This window comes from Pygocentrus nattereri, chromosome 25 (genome assembly GCF_015220715.1).
Source record: "Pygocentrus nattereri isolate fPygNat1 chromosome 25, fPygNat1.pri, whole genome shotgun sequence".
Lineage (NCBI taxonomy): Eukaryota > Metazoa > Chordata > Actinopteri > Characiformes > Serrasalmidae > Pygocentrus > Pygocentrus nattereri.
In genome coordinates, this window is record NC_051235.1 from 15721605 (window position 1) to 15743750 (window position 22146).

Sequence of the window (22146 nt, forward strand, 5' to 3'; positions counted from 1 at the left end):
GCTTATTAAGCTATTTACAAAGTCTGTCAGATAAAGTGTATACACTGAATATATTACACATGCTGAGATTTACAATGATTCCATTCTAGACAGTGAGTGCACGTACAAGTAAAAAAGTAATGTTAGTAAAAGGTAACATAAAATTCAACCTATTAGCAGTGGCTTGGTGGGGTTTTACATTATATATTCATTTCATTGATTTAATCAATAGATCAAGCAATTAGGCTTATTGAATTTACAGCGTACTGCAGCCCTTAACAGACCCAGTAAGTAATAAGGACTGAGAGCATTCACATAAAAGCAGAAGGTGGAACAGGCCATTTTCTGTGAGCAGACACTTGTATCAAGGCCAGTCGGAGACTTCTGCACAACCTAACCACACACCGTCCCATTTCCTTAGCAACCGTGACTCATTTCCCTAACAACACAGCAGAGAGAGAGAGAGAGAGAGAGAGAGAGAGAGAGAGAGAGAGAGAGAGAGAGAGAGAGAGAGAGAGAGAGAGAGAGAGAGAGAGCGAGAGAGCGAGAGCGAGAGAGCGAGAGCGAGAGCGAGAGCACACAAGTACATGAACAAGAAAGCAAGAGAGAAATGTGATGTTAGATAACTCTGAATAAATGATTTCTTTCCTGTGGATTGTAGATTTTGCCCATATTGCAAATCATAGAATTAAATCCCAGAGCAACTCATCTTCACAATGCAGACACTCAGACACTCACTGGCTTTCAGAGAAGTGCAGTTATTATGTCACAGTCATCAAGGTTTACTGTTGCAAACATGTCCGTTTACACTCTGCTACTGTCAGAAAAAACACTGAGGATCCAAAGGGAGGCACCTTCACACCAAGTTCTGCTACTTCACCACTGAAGCTTATAAATAAAACAAAACAAAAAAAAAAAAAAAACTGCTGCTGCTCTTTTGCATCATGAAATGAACCCAGCATTTCAGTTTTGGCTGCTCTCTTCATTTCTCCAACAAGTCCGTTCTCAACTTTTCATCACCACACAATTCCTTGGAAACAGAAACTCATTACAGGTGATTACACTCTCACATACAGAAGCATAATTCACACATAGAAATGCACACACGTGCGCATGCACGCACGCATGCACGCACACACACACACACACACACACACAAACCAGAGACAAAGAAGAATATTCAATCCACACTTAACTGTGAAGGCTCACACAGTTACTGATAGGTCAGTGTTGTGACAGTGGTGCCCTGGTGAGTAGAGATTTCAATACAGTATCACAAAAGCAAACAACTATGTGTAATCCACTGATTCTTCTACCTTGCTACCTTTCTATCTCTGCGTTATTAAATCTTTAACACAAATACAGCAATTCCTAGTGGTTTGAGGTGAAATGTTATGTTCTACATAAACTAACCAAAACAAAGCTTACACTGGGTTTTCTGCACATGGACAGAGAACTCTCTTCAAATAAAGACATCATTCCTGAAAACCCTGCTCTCCTAAACTCTCCTTTACTGGAACAGAAAAAGATTTGACACTACAGAACCTTATTACAAGAAATTACTACAAATGCCTTATGCCTGGAGATTGTTTAACAACAGTATTATGTTTTGACAGAAAATGTTCTAAAATACATACAAGAAAGGTACATACAGGGTGCTGTAATGTACTGTACTGTAATTATTTTACCATTCAATGTATTACATATAAAAAGTCAAAACACATGTAGGTATCACTGGCTATTTTGCATTTACTAATCTGAGCCAAAACGATTTGCACATTTTTCTCCCACCCAGTACACACACAAACAAAAATGATCTGTTCCATACATGTTCCATACATGATTCAACTGAATTACATCTGTTACCCTGCTAGTAGCACTAGTTTCGCTGGCACACACAGACACATATGCACACACACAGACACACACGCACACACACAGACAATTCACATATTCTTAGCACAACAGCATTAGTAATATGCAAGAACTTGAAAGAATTGCAACAATGACTGTTTACTATGTAAACTTGCACACACATTGAATAAATACAGCACAATGACAATGAATATCTCTGCTTTTTAAACGGGGGAGTAGTCTAGATGGAATCAGATACCTAGCATCTGCAGTTTTGAATATACATAGCCAGAGTGAGTCAGTGAGCTAGTGAGTGAGTGGGTCAGTTAGAGAGATAGGAAAAGAGACAGTAAGAGAAGCAGAGGGGCAGAGAGAGACACAGGCAGGATCAGAAAGTGTAAGCGTGTCTTTCTATTGTATTTTTGCAAAAGGAAATCATACAACACATGCAACTCTAAACGGTGTGTGCGAGAGTGTGTGTATGTGAGTGTTTTGGCTTGTGATGACTTTGATGAGGGCTTTTCAGAAGGGCTGTGGGAGGGGAGGGGCAAAGAGGAAATGAAATAATGAAATGAACACAGAAGTGAAGAGCCTCTTCAAGCCCGAGAGAGAGAGAGAGAGAGAGAGAGAGAGAGAGAGAGAGAGAGAGAGAGAGAGAGAGAGAGAGAGAGAGAGAGAGAGAGAGAGAGAGAGAGAGAGAGAGAGAGAGAGAGAGAAAGAAATAGATAACAGATCCTGTTCAATCCTGCTTCATTAAGATGATGAGCTAAATATCCAGAGCTACAGGACTATGCAGTCTAATTTTGGTGTTTTCTCCAGCAACTTAGGCATACAGATAATGGTATAAAACTACGTCACTGGCCTCGACACACAAAACCCTCAGAGTAAAATCAGGCACAAGAATGTCAGACCATTAAGATAAATCCATAAAACCTTTTTGTTTTAAGCTCCTTACATAACCTGCCATGACCATCTGATTCTCTCCCCTTTTCAAGAGTACAAACATTTTTGCTCTGCATGGCTTGTTTAAAGGTGAGGAGTGAACATACATTCTCTCTAAAGTTCAGCACGCGCACACACACACACACACACACAAAGTAAAAGAGTGACACAGGGAAACATTCTACATGTGGCATAAGCCTGCACGCCTCAGTGTGGTTCTGTAGTTGCTGCTTTGCATTTTGCTTTGCACACTCCTGATCAGAATTGTAAATGAATAACTGTTCGACCGTTCACCAACAAATAAACAACTGCTCTAACAAGGCCATCAGTGGAAAAAAAAAGCTACAGTTTATTTTGTTTCCGATTAACAACAGCTCCTATATGAATGGGCTGGTTCACCATTCAAGAACATTCTGATACACAGGCTTACTAAAAAAGTGCATGGCTTAAAACAGTATTGTTTAGGATTACTATTCGAGAGGATGATAGTGACGGATATTGTTAGGATTTTACAGATAGTAATATCTCTGTAGATACTGCTTCTGAAACCAATACTTATTGATACTCATTGATACTTTACTCCACAATTTGGTGCAAAAAATACAGAGATGGCATGAAAAGACGTAAAAACATTCAAAAAATTCCAAATAAATGGATGCAAAATGGCTGTGATCAGAAAATACTAGCAATCAACCATAAGACAATACAAAATTAGTTACTTCTGGTTGTCAGAACAGCTCACACTAAGCTCAAGCTTAGCCTAGCAGTTACCCATTTATACTATGCTAGTTATCCAATTTTAATTCAGTACAGACTCAGCTTAATGTTATTACTTCCCCCAACAAGCTAATTTAGGCTATCAAAACAGTCTAATTATTAATTAATGCTGGAAACATTTTTTGATACCTGTAGCTTTAACACAATTTAAATTAACATTACATAAACACCAATAGCAGCATCATTTATCCAATAATTTATTGATATTTTGGTGTTGACCAGGCAGGAACACCTTATACCCATCCTTTGAGAGCAAAATTATGATTTCATATTTAAGAAGAACTTTGTGATCTATAGAATTTTTTGCTTTAGTAATGTAGAGCTCCATCTTTCAACATGTGCTATGGTACACCATTTTGACAAGGTAGCATAATTCACCAGAACAAGTTCCATACCAAAAATATGCTTAATTATCAATGATAATCATTAATTGTCATTAATTCCCAATGATAACTTTGGGACTGACACTATCTTTTTGCTGTCTTACACTGATAATGATGAGACTGTTTGGACTAGTGGACAACAGCCATGAATACTATAAAATCTACTTTTCTGACCTAAAATCAAATGGTGTTGTGTTACCTTGTTTTTGGAACGTAGCCAGGTAACCGTGCACATGTATGTGATCATGTGCATGTACAGCGGTAAAAGGGAGGGGTGACTGGTAGGAAGAGATGCTAGAGATAAACATGTTGTTTAAGTTAATATGAGAAGTAAAGATATTTTCAGCTCTTTTTGAAACTGTGCTGGACAAATTAGACTATGGTGGAATACCACAGTCTAGGTAACTAAAAGGAAACTGACTCTACCATACTGAAAGTAAACATTCTCTGGCAGCAAGACAGAAAGCTAATTTGACCATGTTCTCCAAAAGAAAGTTTTAGGAAGTCACAAATGAGAGTGTAAACTTATAGAGATGGTAGTGGTGGACAGCTTTCTAGAGCCACTGAGGTACAATGAGCCAAAGCCAGCCCAAGTAATGGCATTTGTTTATAGTAACTTGGGATAGTGATGAGCAGTAAATATAACTTTGGAACTTTAGAACATAAAACTTTCAGTAGCTCATCATCATATATTCCAGTCAAAACAGATATTTTACATTGGATTTGTTTAATATAGTTTCCCCATTTACTTGAATACAAATCCCATTTACTTCATATATACCTGACTCCACCTACCAGAAATACACCCCTTTATATTTATACACTTTTTAATATCTCAACGCATTTACACAGAACTTAAATGATGTGTGCGCTCATGTGTGTGCCTATATCATTCACTTTACAATGGCTTTCAGCTTAGCTCAGCCAGTTAGCTTTTAAATGTGCAAGTGTCTGGTTTAGAACTGATCGCAGTTAGTTTTGACTTCACAGTGTGTTCAGCTGAGTGGCACTCTGAGTGCCAACAGCTCCTAACAAAGGCACTCCAACTTATTCGCTTGTAACCTAGCAACAACTATCATCCATTAAAATAAAGTACCAGTCACGACTTTATTACAAGTAACAAGCACGGGGGGGGGGGGTTGGGGGGGGGGGGGACTATAACGTCAGCAAGCGACCCAAGCGAGTGACAGCCAAAAAACCTGAAGCTCCCATCGTAATCAAAGTTGTTTACACAGCTTCATTTTTAACGGATACCTGTTAAAAATGAATGCAAGTTGTTGATGTTCCACCTTAAACACTGCTGTTGAGCCAGTTGCCTTTAACTAAAACACAGTTAAATTAGCCAACATGGATAAGGAGAAACTAATCCATGAGGTAGAGAAAGGTGAGCAATATGAATATGTAAAGTGTGTAGCTAGGTCTCTCAACTATTAATAGATAAGGTATTTTATTTATTTTTTTGCATGAGCAGGCTTGACAGTTCCAGTGATGACATCCTGAAGTTTTTGCGTGCTAATACTTAATTGAGAAGTCTTCCAGCAGCACTAAGTCTGAGCCTGTCTTATAATAAAATGTATATAAACTTTGAGTAATTTGTTTTTGTGTCATAATTGCCCCAAAATATAATAACAAAAAATGGATAATTGGTATAAATCAGTGGTGTGTAACAGCATAACATACAAATTTGCGCTTTAAAACCATAGCGCAGTGATGGCAATACATCACAGTACAGCACTCCCTCTCATGTATTACGGAGTAATTTTAATGAGTAGAATTCTGAATTTTAGGCTTGTCGGTTAACAAATGATCACTGATGAGAGTCCATTATTGGTCAAAAGAATCTGCCAAATTACCTCTGCTGCTGATTACTCTTTTCTATGCTGTAGTGTCCTTCACAAAAGAGAACTTTGTCCATGATGAGAAAACTGTCATCACTCCTGCCGGCATTACAGATTATTAAATGTGGTGAAAGCTAACGGTGCTGGTGCTTTGGCCCCTGATAAATCTGAAACACACAGACTGCAGAAGTGAGTCATATGAAAGAGGCATTACAGCCCATAATCATAATTACAGCACGTATGTGTATCAGGACCTACGTCTAATAATTCCAGGCTGGAAAAGACAGCTGCATGACGACAGATATTGTTATGTCAACACTCATGAATGCAGGCTTTGATCTCATGTTTATTAATTTGGGATTTTTCCTTTTATTGATAACAGTAGCTTCCTGATAAAACAGCCTATGAAATATTACACTACTGATAATGGCATGTAATATAATGAGAGCTCTGGGAAACATCAGATCTGGATTGATAATGTGTCTGTCTGCAAAGCAAACGATGCAGACGACCCAATTAAGAGATGACATACAATCAGAGAGCAGCTCTCTCAGCAGATGTGCGTTACTCTGAGGACACTGCAGCATCTCTGAGGCTTTTGGATAAAATTCAATAGGCCAGTTACGGATTACTGAAAAATTATTCAATGTATGAATAAGTCTTTACATAAACCAACCCTTCAGTAATAAGCTCGATATACATATATACTGAGATATATACACCACAATATTCATCACACTATCAATACACATCCAATATCATTTTAGACATACAAATTGCTTTTTTAAATATGACACAGCTCTGGTTTACTGAGCTCCCACTACAGTGTTATGAATCCATTCATTTAACATTATACACACTATACCATGCTAAATCCAAATTTGAAGTAATTACACTCAGTAATCAAACATGCTGTTTTTTTTAGTACTGGTGATATCCATGAAATGAAACATGTGACTGTGAGGTAATTTATCAAGATAAAAACAAATATTGCCCAGCTCTAGAGGTTACACTGTGATCTAATGCTTTATTTGATGTTTGTACTGCTGTTTTTGTGTTTTATTGATCTGAGCACCTTTACAGCTTACAGGAAATGCTGCAATGCTATGCTTCACTGTTCTTATGTATTTACTAGAGTACCAAGAGCCTGTCTTTACTTTGTGTGCCTTCAAGGTACTGATCTTTTTTAAATCCTGAAATCAACAAAATGAATAACTACAAACGTATTATTGCTATGAGAAAAACACTCATACACTTATTGTGAACACTGAAAGGTTAAGTAATTATTGTGACACTGAATATTGGCACAAGCTTAGTTATTTAGCTTTCTGGACTGAGATTAAGACATTAAAATAAAAACTTCCAGAATACAGATACTGTAGGAAGTCCCACTTCACCCTAGTGTCTCCTTGCGACTCCTTTTAAAAAGGGGTCGTTTCCTGTCTTTATGTTAAACAATACAGAAAGGCATTCAAAGGAAGGTAAGGGTGGTCTTCCACAAAGTGCTCATACACACACCCACACTTGGCCCTCATAATACTGAACTTATGAAAAAAGACAAAATTTTCTTCTCCATTTATCACATAATACCTCAAAGAGCTGCCAAACATGCAATCAGATGACAGGAGAGGAGCCTAAAGCCATCCTTGTGTAAAAGCACTGATAATACAATACTGACGTAAGCAGTAGTAAAACACCACCAAACACTACTTGACGGAGACTTAAAAAAAAAAGAAAAAAAAAAAAAGTATGAGGTCACAAGAACTCCAATTACTGAGTTCCACATAGTGGAAGAGGAATTTCTTCATGCATCAGTATCAGAACTGAAGTTCGAACTATCCTTCTCTTTTTGGGATCTTTAATTGAAAATAAAATGCTAAAACTGCAAAGTGACATGCATGAACAGAATGACGTTTTTGTACAGGAGCCCCAACTGACAACAGATGCAGCTTAAACTCAAATAAAAAAAAAACATTACTGAAGTCTGCTCACTAAATGTCTAATAGCATCATGTCAGAAGTTAAAACTTTTGTTGTTTTCATAAGTCCCGTGACGTGTCTCAATACATTTGCTTTCTCCATCATCAGCATCATCATCATCATCATCATTATCACCGCCTAATCCAGATAGGGTTGTGATAGCAGTTGGGAGAGCAGAGAATCCCAGATGACCCTGTCCCCCACAACTTCCTCCAGCTCATTCCCAGGGACCCCAAGCCGTTCCCAGGCCAACTTGAAGATGTAATCCCTCCAGGGCATCCTAGGACAACCCCGCGGTCTTATCCCGGCAGGCCGTGCCTGGTACACCCCCACCGGAAGGCGTCCACAGGGCATCCAAATCAGATTCCCAAACCACCTCAGCTGGCTCCTCTCAATACGGAGGAGTAGCAGGTCTATTCCAAGCTCCTCCCAGATGGCCGAGCTCCTCACCCTATCAAATATAGTGTAGCCTGCCACCCTGCGAAGAAAGCTAATTTCTGACGCTTGTATTCCCGATCTCGTCCTTTCGGTCATTACTAACATTCGGTCATTGCTCATGACCATAGGTGAGGGTCCCGATGTAGACTGACCAGTAAACAGAGAGTTTTGCCTTATGGCTCAGCTTCCTCTTCACCACTACAGTCCGGTACAGTGACTGCATTTCTGCTGCCGCCTGTCCCAGCCTGCGGCCGGTCTCACGATCCCTCTTCCCATCACTCATGAACAACACCCTGAGATACTTAAACTCCTTCACCTTGGGCAAGCCCTTTCCCCTTACCTGGAGTGGGCATGCCATACTTTTCCGGGCTAAGACCATGGATTCAGATTTGGAGGTGCTGATCCGCATACCAACCGCTTCACACTCAGCTGCAAACCGCTCCAGTGAGCACTGGAGGCATCCATGTGATTCAGCCAAAAGAACAACATTGTCTGCAAATAGAGACACCAACCTCCGACCTCCACACATAACGCCCTCCTGACCTTGGCTACGCCTTGACACCCTGTCCATGAATATCACGAACAGGAGTGGAGACAGGGCACAACCCTGGCGGAGTCCAACGCTAACACTGAAAGGGTCCAACTTAATGCTGAGTATACAAGCACAGCTCTCACTCTGGGAGTACAGAGATCGAATGGCCCGAAGTAGTAGCTCCGGTACCCCATACTCCTGGAGGACCTCACACAAGACATTTCGGGGAATATCAGTCATAAGCCTTCTTCTCCAAATCCACAAAACACATGTAGACTGGGTTGGCAAACTCTAATGCCCCCTGGACCAGGTGAAAAGCTGGTCCATTTGCTTTCTGCTTTTCTTTATTTATGTTTATTTGCTGCGACCCAATTGATTAAAAGGCACCCAATTCATGATCTTTATATATCCGTATAAAAGATATGACTGTGAAAGATAACAGTTATATGCAGCTGAAATAACTGCAGTCAACTCAAATAACTGCAATCAGGCAATTAAGCAATATTAATCAATTACATAACTACTCACCCTGTCTGGTTGTCGGAAAATGTTTATCAAGTTTCAGTTTAGTGGCACAATGAATTATCCCAAGTTGTTTTATGCAATGAAAAACTATTAAATGTACACATAATGAAAAAGGTGAAAAACTGATTTAGATTCTTGTTTTGATTCGTTCCTTCCGACAAACCTGGAGCTGAATGTTTTAGAAGCAGTGCTTTGCACTGCATTCTAGAACTTCAAGAGCTAGAACTCTTCAGAACAGCAAAATGCTCAGTTGCGCAACACCAAGACTTTAAATATGACGACAGGGCAGGCCAAGCCACACATCTAAAATAGCCTTGCACGTCTAACAATAGGGAGCAGAGTGCAAGACGGCCACAACTACAAAGGCTGAGCAGCTGAGGAAGGCGGCAAAACCAACCTTGCGATTGGCAGCTGGAGTCCTTTTGTTCTAGCAGCAATCAAGCTGCACTTAATCAACTGTCTAATAACTCAACACATTCGACCCCTCTCTCACTAAGTGTAATGCTTTTGCTGCAAGAGTGGCATGTTAAGAGCACAACAACCTTCACAGGACACACACTGCATAGAAACTCAATCCTTCTCTCTCAGCCATGGGGGGAAGCAGGTAAAGTCATGGGAATCAGAAGGAAAAGTCACTCACACATCAAATGCCCCAAGACCCAGAATAATAAAGAGTAAGTGAATCTGACTAAATCTATGAAAAGCAATAATGGCACCACTCCCAGTCATTTTATTATTGCATGCTTTGGTTTTATGTTGGTTGGCTATACAATAAGGCAGGAATGACGTTAAATCAGAAACACATTTACGTTGTTTTCATTTCAGAGGAAACGTCTTCATTACTGACAAATTGTTAGAAAATCATAAAAGCAGTAAGGGAATGAATTTAACCCCTGAAACACCAATAGCTGCAAACACATCACTCAAGCTATACTTAATTCTAACTGAACTGCAGCAAAAGACAGCACACTCTAAACTTTGTACTTTTCTGCATTGTCCTTCACACCAATTTTATTCTAAATTTCAAATGAAACGTTCAACATAAATACCCTAATTTTTGACTCTAATAAAGGTCCAACATACAAGAGAAGGTCCAATGCCTAAGTTTTAACATTTTATAAAATGCTGAGGTGCATATTGTTAGTAAAACCCTGTTCTGAAGCACATGTAAGTGTTGAGTAGGGCTGAACAATCTAGTGAAAATATCTAATTGTGATTGTTGTGACCAATATTGCCATTGTGATTTAAATGCAATTCATGTCTTTATATGACCAAAACTTCCAGTACATCCTTTTTATGGACACTAAACATACTGTGACAAAATGCTAGTTCCTAATCTTAGGTTAAACATAATTTATTTAAACTTAAAACTTAGGACAATGTTGAATAATGTGATTTAATAGAAATTGCAGCATTTGTTCACTTTTATATTGCAATTTTGATATAAAAACAATGAATCCTTCAACCCTGGTGTTGAGTCATCAGTGCCTAATGCTGTGTTGATTTAGTGGTAAGAGCTGTTGCCAAAAAGCTTGTCGCTGAAAGCTTACAACATTTTTCCAAAATGTGCAAACATGTACATAAGTACCTACTGTTCAGAACTCTGCTAAAAGTAGACTGTGAGGGTGGACCAAACTATGACAGAATGTGTTAGGCATAGTTTTTTTTTATACACATGTGGAACATGCCATCAAGTGTTTATGTAGACGTCCATCTCTGACAGTCACTGAACTTCAAGTATCAAAAAAACCCCAACAGACTTTAAAGAGGCAAGCATCCTAATGACGTACTAACTACATCTTACAAGTATCCAAATACACACATACGCACATTATGTATATATTGTCTAATTATAGTCTTGGATGGACAGACATGATCTCGTAACGAGAACATCTGGGGAAAATCATGAGAAATTTTGGGCTAAAAATGCATGGAAACATACACTTATTAGGGTGTGGACAAACCAGCTATGAAATTTCTAAACCAATCCAATCCCTTGTGAAGGCACAGCTCAAAGTAGGATGCAATAGTGTAATCGTGCACTTGATGCAAAACAAATCTGACGTTGTAATCAAGACCCATCAGAAGATCCAAACAGGTTTGTGTTGTATTCTGTATATGAGCCCATCTCTACATCTCCACATAATGAGTTATATTTTCATCTGAAGATAAAAAAAAAAGAAAAAATGAGTAGTGCTCTGAGAACACTAGGGATTTCTAGCATGCATCATATGAAATGTGTCAACTAGCTACTCTTTCTGTAAAAGCACTGCATTGCCGTTAACATAGAAGGTAAAGCAATCAACAGTGGGAAGCCACAACGTAGTGTAGTTTATGGAGGTTTTTACATTGCATGGTTATGGTCATGAGCTTTCAAGATTTCAACTTCAGGAGACTCCAATTTATCCCTAGAGTGACCTCTAAGGTTTTACACACACACACACACCACATGATGCAGTATCAGTCACATGGAATAGTAAGGCACAGCAGAGTTGGATTATGAAGCGTGGTAACATGTGTCAGCCTGTTATTACAGACAATTGCATCACAATATACCTTTCTGAGTATATCACAGGTACTGTCAGAACAACTTGTAAAATAAAGACTTTCAAGATTTCAGCCAATCCACCATTTGCTAAATAATGATTCACACACCTGTCACAATCATCTCTAAGCACAACTTCTTCCATCTAGCGAAGAAAGACTTTGCAAGAGTCTGTCTCAGCTTTATGTAATTGGTTGGAAAGTCTGAACCAATCAAAAAAAAAAGTTTTATCATACCACAAACAAACCAAATCATGGTTGAGTTCGATCTGGACCAAGACCACCTCTTTTGGTTGGACCAAATTTCAGTCCTTTGGTCCAACCATGGCACCTTTCACACCTGCTTTTTTGGTAAAGACCAAACTAAAAAGTTTGAAGATCCAGACCAAAGAAGGTATGTGTGAAAGCACCCTATGACTACATGTTTTTGCCCTGTCTAAGGTGAAATCTCCACACAAGTGGACTGCCCTGTCACACAAGCGTGGGAAAGTCAAGCAGACCAAAGCAGAGAGTCCATAACAGTGGCTTCTCACACAGAGTGTCTAAACCAAAACTGCGGGACACGTGCGAGAGACTGGAGGCAGCAATGATAGCAGGAAGTAAAATAAAAATTAATTCCATTTATGTGTGTGCGTGTGTGTGTGTAAGGGGTGTGAAAATATCCCACAAGACAGGGAGGAAGGAAGCGTTTAACAAGGGAGAGGGAGATATGGAAGGGAAAAAATTCCTCTACAGACATCAAAGAGTCAAAACCATCACGAAGTATGGATCTACACCCACAGCATTGTACACCTGAACACAGTATGCTCTGTAGCAGGGATGCACCAAGGGTGTCTGAGCCTGTTGTTGTGATTATACATTTTTTTAAATATAAAAATGTAAGGGAAAAAATGACATAGCTGTCAAAAGTGTCAGTATCAGTTTGGAATGATGTGCATATCTGCCAATTCCGATACATAAACTTTAGTAAAATGTAGGCATTGTGACTATGTCTACCTAGATTAGCAACACAATAGAACAACTACCTCTACAGAGTTACAGCCCCAATTCCAATGAATTTGGGACGCTGTGTAAAACAAATAAATTCTCCAGATTCTCTGAATCTTTTGATGATATTATGGACTGTAGATGATGAAATCCCTAAATTCCTTGCAATTGCATGTTGAGAAACATTGTTCTTAAACTTTTGGACTATTTGCTCACGCAGTTGTTCACAAAGTGGTGAACTTCGCATCATCCTGGCTTGTGAATGACTGAGCCTTTCAGGGATGTTCCCTTTATACCCAATCATGATACTCACCTGTTTCCAATTAACCTGTTCACCTGTGGAATGTTCCAAACAGGTGGATTTTGAGCATTCCTCAACTTTCCCCAGTCTTTTGTTGCCCCCATCCCAACTTCTTTGGACATGTTGCAGGCATCAAATTCAAAATGAGTGAATATTTGCAAAAAACAATAAAGTTTAGCTGTTTGAACATTAAATATCTTGTCTTTGTAGTGTATTCAATTGAATATAGGTTGAAAAGGACTTGCAAATCATCATATTCTGTTTTTATTTATGTTTTACACAACGTCCCAACTTCAATGGACTTGGGTTTGTACAAATGCAGTGAAACGAATAAAATGCAGTCATTTAATAGCAGTAACAAAGCATTACCTAAATAGTTTGCAATCTAAAACACCTGTTCAAAGGCATTTTCTTTAAGTTATTATCTTTTGATACCGATATCATTCTACCTCCCATTTACATCTTATGTATTTCATTAAGCAGCCTTAGAGATAAAAATACATTGAAAACTGTGTTTTCCTCTTTACTCTGAGCAAAAGACATAATATCTGGACCTCAAGGGAAAATATTAAATCCAAAAAATTATGAGCCTTTTTAGAGATAAGGACTTCAGCAACCCTGAACTGGTTAAGGGACAGGCAACAAGGGTGTGCATGTAAAGTGAGGTGAATCTGGCTGAGGTAGAAGCGTGCGTCAGCAGATTTGCTGCATAATAATAGATTCATCCTTCTTCAAAGGCTTCAGCAAACACACAGCTATGTCCACACAACGTAGTCTTATGATGAAGTTCGGCTGTTTTCACACCTGGTTCTGCTGGAGCCAAATTTCTGGAATTTTCTCTGCTCTTTTAACAAAAAAAAATCTAAATGAACAGAGTACTTCTGTAAGCTGTACGGAAGCACCTGCAGAGTTTGCTGCTGGCAAAAATAAAGTACAAAATCTAAAAGTAAACTCCATGTTGAATCTACTTCGTATGGGTCTCCTTTGAAGCTGCACATTACACTGATCCAGGAACAGCCTTCCCTACATATAACTAAGCCTTGCGTACATTAAATCTGGTCACAGATCAGCAGAAAGAAGCACTTTCGAGAAACAAATGGCTCTATGTCTGGAGCCATAACACTGTGAAATCAGTCAACTCACTGTCGTAATAAAACTACACACCACATTTGCCTGCTCATTAATTCCTATGTGCTGTGTCTCAATGCCTGCATCCTGGTTCTCGCAGATGCTCCAAGAAGAAAGGGAAAAACTAAAACTAATAAAAGATATGCAGGTTTGGCATAACCCCACACACAAGCACACACTTTAGTGTATGCTTGGAGTGCACAAGAACAAATATATAGGAAAAAAAACAAGCAGATTAGGCATCTGTCTGAAAACTGTTGTGACCCACTTACTTTATTAAGTTACACCACATTCATGGAGTTTAGGTTTCATTTTCAACCCATAATAACACTCAGTCTTCATCTATCACTTAGCTATCGCCCTGTCTCGTCTGTTAATGAGAGATTTCACCTCTCCAAGAGCCTAGAGGCAATGTTGCCTAAATCATTTCTGCAGTTTCTTCATTTTCATTGTAATAATTAATAGTCCATTTAATATGTCGTCTAATGTTCCCTTATCCTACTAAGTCTTGCTGCATTTGTTTTTTTTTCTCTGCTTTGGCGAGGTCAGATATAGAGGGTGAGACTCTTTGACCAGCTTCAGGCCTCAAAAAGACAACAGGCTTCCCCTACTAAATGAAAAACAACAGATCTAAACCACAAAAAGACCTGAATTTATTTTAATACACAGCAACAGACGTATCTGTCCAAACTACAGCCTAAAGGCATCAAACCTTCTTTTCTCCCTGCCAGACGCTGACTTCCTCCTTGTTTTCTCACTGCATGCACTGCATTAGAGATTTCTTCAGTGCATGTGTCCCAGTAAGATGTATTCACCCGTTCTGCCAAAGCTGATAGATTCATCACAGGACAGACACTCCACTAACGATTTCAGTTTCACTCCAGCTTCTTCACACCCACTACTGCATCAACAGTCATCCAAAATCAGAACACAGTGGCATGTAGTTATATGAAGACAGTTAACCAATCTTCCTGCATGGGCATCTCAAAATTTGTATTTGAACTTATACTTTGTTTCTGGATAATCTTCTGATTTATTTTGCTGGATTTGCATGACAGATCATGTTCGGACAGATTTCACAGCTTATATTTCAACATTTATTTTGATGCCTTAATGAAGAGCTGAATGCAGTTTGAAAAGAGTTATACAGATTTAGATTTGTGAATACTGACATCTTGAATTTGTTAGCAATGTTAGCTTTGTAGCTGCAGTCCTAATTTAAAGAAGCAAAATTTGAACACCAAACATGTCTTGGCTGATCGGCTACATCTGGAATAAGTGGAAAGCCGTTTAAATTAGATTTTCTGCTCAACCACTACAGTACCTGTACTTGTACTAGTATACTTCTAGATTCTGAGTAATATTAAGAACTATTAGTTATTAACTTTGTTTTTTTGTATCCCTACTATAATGTAAAGCCAGTGGTGGACAGTAACAAGGTAAATGTAATTCGTTACTGTACTTAAATAGTTTTTGTGTATCTGTACTTTACAGAAGTATTTCTATTTTGGGTGACTTTTTACTTTCACTCCACTACATTTCAAAGTATCTTGTTACTCCACGACATTATGCAAAATCCATTGTTCCTTTTGGTTTATGAGTGCCTAAATACCTAATATGTCAAAATGAAAGAAGCGTGAAGCAAGAACATCAATCAGGGCACAGTGCACTTTGTTTTGAGTTTGTTTTGCCCTTTTGGACAAACTGACCCAGTGCAGCACACGGTTCAACATCAGTGCAGCAATGTAAAATTTTGACAGTGTCTCTTCCAACATAAATGATGGAACTAACCTAACTTTGTCCAAACAGACAATACATACGAATACAGACGATACAGAAATCTGTACACATATGCAGTCGTTACTGACGTGTCTTTTTTCTGAATTTACACAAACACTTTCGTTTTATAGTCAATTTATTTTGGCTAGTTTATGTATATGAACAGAGACCTACAGATGCATTACAGTAAAGGAAAACTCATTTGTGAACCTGTGATTAAAGCAAGTTATTATTAAACTTAAACTTGTAATTAAGTTATAAATAAACCTTAAACTGAAACTTTGCTTGTTTGCAAAAAGTTATATCATAGCCACTCAGTTCTAACTAACGGAAATTGTTTGCCTTCAGTGTTTTGTGCTTATGATCATTTTAATAGACGTCAGTGTCAGACTAATTAATGACATTCTATTACCAAGAGTGACACTGGACTATTTCCGCCTAAAATGAGTTAATGAAGCAAGACTCTTGTTACAAACAGTAACAGAACATCAAAGTCATGCTTAATCTTTTAGTACTTTTACTTTTGATACTTAAGTACATTTGAAGGCAAATACTTTTGTACTTTTACTCAAGTGGAGGACTTCTTCTTTTACTGGATTGATATTTTATCTTGGGTATCTCTACTTTTAACTCAAACACATGACTTGCGTACTTCGCCCACCACTGTGTAAATCTAGAACACTAACCTACATAGATAGCTATCCATCACCAAACTACAATTTCAAGCCACTTTTACAATTTTACAAGCATTCTTTCAAAACAGTTCTCATATTTCTGCATTTGATGAGTAAATGGAAAGACTCCTAGATCCTCATTTGAGGATATATAAAAGTTTGTGAAGCTGGTTGAGAGCCTGCTGTTCACAAGATCTACAGGCTTTTATGTTTTCTTATTATGTGTCTGAGGAGACATCTTTGAGCCTCAGCTTGCTTGGCGCACACAGCTGAAGATAAGACGACCATGCTCTAAGATTTCCCCTAGCCTGCATTCTCACTAAAATACCCATTTCCTGTGCTGAAGCTAACAAGGGAAATATTAGTTTAGACAGAAGACAGGCCACAGTTATTGACGTTCAGTGATATCATAGCTTGCCTTGGCTCGGTGGCACAGAAGAAACTCAGAGCTTTTCCAAGTGATTTCAATACTCAGAGCTTTTCCAAGTGATTTCAATACTCAGAGCTTTTCCAAGTGATTTCAATACTCAGAGATTTTCCAAGTGATTTCAATACTCAGAGCTTTTCCAAGTGATTTCAGCGCAGAATGTGAATCATTGAATAAAAATAGCTGTATGGTTTTTGATGTCAACACTACTTTTTTATTGTCTGTCCAAACTTATAAAACCTCAGCAAAAAAAAATAAAAAATACTGTAATGAATATTGTGCAATGTGAAAATGTTTTGAAGCATCACGTTTTTTGCATAATCTGCATGCATAGTGCATCCTATATATTCTGACAATGCATAGCTCAGTAGCAGTGTTTTATACATCACTACTTTGCAATCTTTTGTTTTAAGATAAACATGTGTGTAAATACATATCAGTCCATAAAAATCTTTTTTTAAATAATCAAAAATCAGACTGATTCTCTAAATCCAAATTCTTATCCAACATCAGAATGAGTATCGTTACACCCCTGATGAACAACATGGTCTGCAGGTAAGAAGACAATCATAGCTATTAGCAAATTTAAAATTATTCTACCATTCACTTTTGACACTTAACATTTAGTCTGTGGTCAAAAAAATGCTCAACTGGTCACTGTTTATATATTTAAGTGTTAATGGGGTGTGTAAAAAAATATTCAAATGTACTGTTAACTACCCAGTCCACATATAAAAAACCAAGCTACAACCCCAGCCCATCACAAACACCAACCTAAATTTACAAATATCCATCTCCCACAGCAGTTCAGTCAAGCTACACCTAGTCAAGCTGCAGTTATGAGGAGAGTTTGAATGTGGCGCAACACAGAGCAGCCAATCATCAGCCAGACATTTGCATATATGAGTCTTCATGTAACACTAACAAAAATAGTCGGTTTAATTCTAAAAGACAGAGACAGACAGGAAAATGTAAAGTCATTATAAATATGCAGGGTCATCATAAACATTCACTAACGCTATAAGTGGATAAGAGTGGATAAGAGTGCAAAAAATGTATGACATGCTCCCTTTAATCACCATGTTACGCCGCTGCTTCGACAGAAGAGGCTGAAGAGGACAGTTAACTAACTTTGGGCTGAAGGAGTAAGCAGGAGAAAAGGGGAACCGCTCGGGTTTCATCGCCCTTGTGGTGAGGAAGCCATAGTGTTCGCAAAAAAACTAAGAAAAACCTCAGTTTTCCAAGCAAATGTAGGAAAATGAACCTACTTTATCTCGACCCGCTCTGCACTCAGACTACACTCTCACTCTCACTCTCTCTCATACTCTGAGAATGCGAGCGAGTCAAGGCTGAAGTCAGCAGCTTATTCGGAAGCTCGTGGCGCTAATGTTCCCGTTCCACCTTAAACGGAGTAGCAGCCACACTCTAAACGGAAAACTGGAAGACGCTCGCGGCTGAACTGCAGCTTCGTGTGAGTGAGTGAGCGAGTGAGCGAATGAGCTCACCTGAAGGCTCGAGCCGTAGACGGAGAGAGTAAAACAGCTCCTTCTTCTTCTTCTTCTCTACATTTCTTCAGTCTCTCCTTCACTCGAAGTCTTCCAGCCGGTTCGGTTCCTCACAGAAACATGTTTTTTTCCAGCTCTTGCTCTCACATTAGCTCCTCTTCACGCGCTCACAGTTCCGCTCGGCGAGCTCTGCGCGCGCAAACCAACAGGCAGCTGAACTGACTGTGACCGTGCAGCATCCGCGCGTGCTCGCGCGCGCTCGACCCCGCACGCTGGAGGCGCGTTCACGTCAGAACAAACTGTCAGCCCTGTGAGGTCTTATCGCGGCAGAGGCGTGTTCTGTGTAATCCCTCTGGTTGTAATGTTTTGATTGCTGTATTGACGCGTGTCGACTGTACGGAGCGAACGGCCTGTTAACCGAGTTCAGCTGAGCTGGTGTTCTGTGAGGAAGCGGACCAGCAGTCCTGTTCACGCGCTGTAGAGCTGGATGTGTATTGTTCCATCGGCTGATGCTTTTCCTTCTGCTCAGTAATATTCGTGCAAAAAGGGAATCTAATGTCCACCCTGTTGTGTTTAGTCGAAGGTTCATTTGATTTCTTTCTGTTACCGGTCGGCAGTTTTCTCTGTGGAATTTGTCCGTTAATGCTTCATGAGAAATTGGCTTCATAACGTGACAGTACAACATTCTCAACATCACTCTGGCCAGAGGTGGACGAAGGACACACATCATGTACTTGAGTTAAAGTAGAGACACCCAAGGTAAAATATTACTCCAGTAAAAGTAGAAGTCCTTACTCTGGACCTCAACTTGAGTAAAAGTACTAAAGTATTTGGCGTCAAATGTACTTAAGTATCAAAAGTAAAAGTACTAAAAGAGTAATTATGGCTCTGATGTCCTGTTACTAATTTCAGGTGAAAATCCTCCAGCGTCTCTCTTGGTAAACCAGTCTTTTAATAGAACGTCATTAATTAGTGACGCTGATGTCTATTAAAATGATCATAAGCACAAAACACTGAAGGCAAACAGTTTCCATCAGGGAGAACCGAGTGGCTCTGAAATCACTTTTACAAACAAGCAAAGTTTCACTTTAAGATTACTCTGGAAATTAGTGACAAGTTGAATAAAAACTGGCTTTAAACTCAGGATCACAAATGAGCTCTTTTACTGTATTTACTGTGTTGATCTGTAGGTCTCTGTTCATAAATATAAACTAACTGAAATTAATTTACTATAAAATGAAAGTTTGTATGAATTCAGAAAAAGAAACACACCAGTCACGACTGCATATGTGGACATATTTCTATTTTGTGGTCTATTTACACAAAGTTAGGTTAGTTCATCATTTATGTGACGTATGTGCTCCCAAATTTTTACGCTGCTGCACTGACGTTGAACCGTGTGCTGCACTGGGTCGGTATGACCAACAGGTCAAAACAAGCTCAGAACAAAGTGACCGCTGGGCCCTGATTGGTGCTCTGGCTTTGCGTTTCTTTTGACATGTTACGTTTTTATACACACAGAAACCAAAAGGAACGACAGATTTCTCAAAATGTAGTGGAGTTAAAAAGTCCGATATTAGACTCTGAAATGTAGTGGAGTGAAAGTAAAAAGTCGCCCAAAATGGAAATACTTAAGTACAGATACATGAAAAAACTACTCAAGTAGAGTAACGAATTACATTTACTTAGTTACTGTCCACCACTGCACTTTGGCTCTCATCACCTGCTTCAGTCCCACTGCCCCTTGAATCCAACTAGCATCTCACAAAATAAGCAAACATTTCGCCATATCCCAAAACGACTAGGAACTGAGTACTTGTGTGACGTATGTAACTTGCCACAAGACTCGAGTTAATGCCTGATCGTTACACTGGTTCATCAGTCTACTCAGGCTTTAGCAGGAGCATTAATGGTGTTTCTTTTAAAGATGGTATACATTTTTAAATTTAGTGGTAAGATGGTTCTTTGAGGGTTCTTTGGTAAAGAAACTGGTTCTGTATAGAACCATAAACAGTCAAAGAACTCTGCACAATCAAGGAGTTCTTTGCATCATGAAAAGGTTCTTCAGATTGACCAAGAATGTGCTGCAGATGGTTCAATATAGAACCTTTTTGAAAAGGGTTCTATATATCACCAAAAATGATCTTCTACTATTACAATGTCAAGCTTGTGAGAAATGTAAGAACCTTTTTGGTGCGATATAGAACCATAGACAACACACTCCCCATCAATTTGAAGAATTCAGATGCAGAAGACCCTTTGATCTTACAAAGGGTTCTTTGAGCATTTTCAGTACTAAAGAACCCTTGCAGAACCATATTTATAAAGGGTGTTTTCTAAGAATACTCTCCTAAAAATGTAAAAAGGTAATTGTTCTCAATACTGCCTTTCCAAATCTTAGACTGAGTACAGATTTTGAACATGGTCCCATGGTCCATTCTTTATGAAATTTACACACAGTGTAAAAAGGCAACAAGCATTTTTTTAATTGTTAAAAACTGGAAAACAACAAAAATGGAGATTCAAGTTTGCTTTTGTTTTTTTTGTTAGTTTTTTCGACAGCAGCGATGTTTGGTCTGTATATCTTTTGTTCGGTTTAATTTCACTCTGTTCAGTTGGTTCGGCTCCTTGTACTGATTTGCTTACGATCACAACTTTTGCTTCTGAGCTTTAGCATTTTATTTTACAGCAAAACGATCCAAAATGAGCAACTTCAGTTCCTACACTGGCAGATGGTAAGAAGATTCACTGCAGTCCTACAGGGACTTTTTGGACCTTTAAACATGCTTTTACTTCTAGATTAGTCATTAATTTATTAAATAATACTTCTCTTAAGCATGGTTTTAGACTGTCAACCTCTGAAATTACTACAAAACTCTAAAGCACTGTAAATTAAGCAGTCTCTCAAAATTTGATGAAAACACGTGCCTTCCTGAAGAACTGTAAGAACTCTCATTTCTCCATAGTTTTAACATTTTTGATGTATCTACAGTTGTATTTGCTAGTCATATAATAGATCTCTGACATACAGGATTGTGCTAACTGAAGTCTGGGTACTTGCAGCTTTTTACAGCTTTTGATACATAGATATCACTGATCTCTGCACATTTAGGGGTCTAAACTCATTTTTAGTTTAATTTTGTGACCTTAAGCATAATAATAAATACTTTTTCAGAAAGAGATCCCAGGATAAACTCCATCAGTTTTTGTACCAATCACAACTGTAGCACAGCATTAGTAACTACGGTGAAATATTCACACACACACACACACACACACACACACACACACACACACACACACACCACTTGACCTGCATAGCAATGTTTCTCAGAAAATTCAAACAGACCTCTTTCCCCTGAACAACTGAGTTAACCTGGAAAACATGGCAAAAGACCTTTTTAGTAATGCCAAAAAATGCTGGTACTGTTTTTGTTTTGATACATAGTCAGACTCGTGTGGAGGTGGGTGGCTTATCTACATACCAGTGTACACTGGGCCAAAATAATAGGAATCATGTTGTCTTCACCATTCCACTCGTTACAGGGCCCACT

The 22146-nt window shown here is 38.7% G+C and overlaps 1 protein-coding gene across 3 annotated transcripts in view; it reads right to left on the reverse strand.

Moving 5' to 3' along the window:
* adcy7 (adenylate cyclase 7) overlaps nucleotides 1–18922 on the reverse strand; it is a 102602-nt gene extending 83680 nt beyond the window's left edge. Inside the window, exon 1 of one of the 3 annotated variants that reach the window (XM_017693231.2) lies at nucleotides 18593–18922. The gene's annotated coding sequence lies outside the window, so the exon portion shown is untranslated. The remainder of the gene's footprint in view (nucleotides 1–18592) is intronic. The other 2 variants (XM_017693233.2, XM_017693232.2) reach the window with 2 other exon arrangements.
* Nucleotides 18923–22146: the final 3224 nt, after the last annotated feature.